Below are 3,125 nucleotides of genomic sequence, written 5' to 3'. Positions count from 1 at the left end.
GCCTGTCACGCACTGAACCCACCCTCACCCCCTTCAACCTTCAGTTTGTTCTCTGTATTTAAGAGTCTCTTATGGTTCGCCTTCCTCTCCGTTTTTATCTTATTTTCCCTTCCCTTCCCTTCCCCTATGTTCATCTGTCGTGTTTCTCAAATTCGACATGTGAGTGAAATCATATGATGCCTGCCTTTCTCTGACTGCCTTATTTCGCTGAGCAGGATACATTCCAGTTCCATCCACGTTGTTGTAGATGGCAAGACTTCATTCCATTTTATCGCCGAGGAGTATTCCATTGTATACGTGTAAACAATACGAAAGGCTTCACGAATTTGCGTGTCATCCTTGCACGGGGGCCAAGTTGATCTCTGTATCATTCCAGTTTTAGTATACGTGCTGCCGGAGTGAGCACAATCTTCTGTATTTTATTTTATTTTTATTTTTTTAACATTTTTAAATGTTTTTTACTTATTTCTGAGAGAGAGAGAGAGAGCATGAGCAGGGGAGGGTCAGAGAGAGAGGGAGACACAGAAGCTGAAACAGTCTCCAGGCTCTGAGTTGGCAGTCAGCACAGAGTCTGACGCGGGGCTCGAACCCACAAACTGTGAGATCATGACCTGGGCTGAAGTCAGACGCTTAACAGACTGAGCCACCCAGGCGCCCCAATCTTCTGTATTTTAAAGCATTAAAAAATGATGCCCCAGCCATGGACACCTGCTGGAACATCACACTTTTCTAGATTGTTGGGTGGTCCTCGTGAGGAGGTGGGAGATTGGAGGGTCTGGAAATGTACACTTAACCTGCCATTTTCTCAAAATCCCTTTCTTTCAGGTTTTCAGGAGTGTTTTTAGATGTTTGTAACAATCTGGTTTTCAATTCATAGAGTTGCTGACGTTTAGAAAGATCTGGAAGAGAATCAGTTTCCATCATCTGATTTTATACACAAAGTCCAGAGGGGCTCCAAAGCTTAATACATGCTGTAGAGCGAATCAGCGGCCCGGCAAAGGGAAGAATTCAGATCCCTTCCTTTCTAGACCCCTGTTTTCTTTCCCCATTTCACTGCCCAGATCTTCCTGGGCGGTAATTTTTATTGTTGTTCTATCAACATATGAATATGATCTTCAAATATTGCCAGGACAAACCTAAACCAGAACCAAGTCAAGATGACAAAAACCACCACCACCACCAAAGATAAAAAAGGAAAAAAGGAAAGAAAGGGAGAGAGTGGGGAAGAAAAAAATCCAGTAAATGAAATATCAAGCCACACTTTCAAAAGTCTAATAAAATCAGATTGCTTTAGTTTTCTCTCAGTCATGATCTTGCAGTATTTTGTAAAAAGAAACAGAGAAAGAAAATCTCTGATGCACAGAGATCTGTTTTTAATTTGTTTTAATTTGTTTTTCATGTTTTAATTGCCTCGGCGAGTAGCCTGCCACAGGGACAGAACTGGCTTCCAGCACGCTGGTGCTGAGCACAGACATTGAGCACAAGCCACTGAGAAGGGCATCTGAGAGGGACACAGGCCGGAGGCGGGGTGTGGATGGGGGGCATAAAGAGGAGGGGCGAAGTGAGTGGGAGGAACAGGTAGAATATGAGGAATTACTTGACCTGGTGAACATCTGATTGAACTAACAATGCAGCTGTTAGTAGGGTACAGAGGACATTCACTAATGAGTGTTTTTCTTGTTAAAAACTTAATATATAAACAGAACATCCTGGAATAGACACCCCCCACAATTATTTGGGTGCAGCTCTGAAGTCTTGCTTTATCTGTACCTTTTGTGGCCCCTGCTTGTGATGATTTCATGCTGTCATTTGCCACTATGTTTAAGATTAAGACTAATAACACTAGAAAATGAAATACCAGTAAGGTACTTACTATTTTCTCCTGCTCAATAACTTCAAGCTCTTTTATACCCTGTGTCCCAGGTTCAGTCCCTGGGATATGCTCTTTGGAGAAACACAGCAAAAGGATTTAAGATGACTCATTTTTACCAGTGACGATAACATTATACTGACTCTTGAGAAATGGAAAGTGCAACATTTTATTGTTTTATTTTTATTTTTACTTTTATTTTTAGAGACAGAGTCTGTGAACACGGAAGAGGGACAGAGGGATGAAAAAGAATCTTAAGCAAGCTCATGGGGCTTGATGCCACGACCCTGGGATCGTGACCTGAGCCAAAATCAAGAGTCGGCCTCTCAACCGACTGAGCCACCCAGGTGCCCTGGGAAGTGCAACATATTAAATTGAAATAATAAATGACACAAATTTGGGCAAGGAGTGAAGAACCCAAGAAACATAGTCATAGTCATTGGTGGAGAAGCAGGTCATCGCCAAGCATAGCCATTTTCAAAATATCTCATGTCACGCCAGGTTGCTTTAACAACTTGTTAGTCAGGTGGCCAGATGGACACCAGTGAAAGAGGTTCTTTGGGAAAGGTGATTCTCTGGTATTTAGACTCAGACAGATGGGTGCCTCCAAAGCAGCTCAGCTCCCACGCCAAATCAACAGAGAAATTAGCATAGATCTGACTTGCTACATCAGTGATCTTCCATAGTGATTCTTTTTTCTTTCAAAATGCTGCTTAAATTTCACCTCTTTCATGAAATCTTTCCAGGATAATATCTTTTGGCATATCATCATTCAACGTTTATTCCTTTTAAGTGTTTGAGACATGCATGGACACCCACACAGTTCTCTGCTACCCAGCTTGGCAGAAAATAAGATACCGGTGAATCAGCTCAGGGATGCAGATCCACTATGCTTAAACATATGTAAATTAGCAAATCCCGCAGTTAGAAAAGAAAGTGCATGTAATACCAAATTAATTTTAATATCAATCATTGGCATAAAGCTTTGTAGCAATTTACCCCATTGAAATCATAATAAGAACCACGAAGGCCAATCCAGGCACAGCATTCATCTGGAAACGTCTGTGGGGGCTGTGAGGCATAGTACAGGCCCAGGTGAGCATCCCTGACATTCCTACCTGATAGCATCACTGCTGACGGGCTGAGATCAACCCAAACCATTGGTTCAACATCTAAAAATAGATCAATATAATATTTCATATTAGTAGAAAATAGGATAAAAACCACAGGATCATCTCAATAGACTTAAAAAAAA

The 3,125-nt window shown here is 41.7% G+C and overlaps 1 non-coding gene across 1 annotated transcript; it reads right to left on the bottom strand.

Moving 5' to 3' along the window:
• Positions 1–302: 302 nt before the first annotated feature.
• LOC120223184 lies at positions 303–406 on the bottom strand. The gene has a single exon (XR_005526223.1). It is a non-coding gene; the product is annotated as a U6 spliceosomal RNA (small nuclear RNA).
• Between the last annotated feature and the right edge of the window lie 2,719 nt (positions 407–3,125).

Source organism: Hyaena hyaena, unplaced genomic scaffold (genome assembly GCF_003009895.1).
Source record: "Hyaena hyaena isolate Hyena2069 unplaced genomic scaffold, ASM300989v1 scaffold_17, whole genome shotgun sequence".
NCBI classification, from domain to species: Eukaryota; Metazoa; Chordata; class Mammalia; order Carnivora; family Hyaenidae; genus Hyaena; species Hyaena hyaena.
Note: the sequence above shows the minus strand (reverse complement) of the source record. Positions and strands in the feature narration are given on the sequence as shown.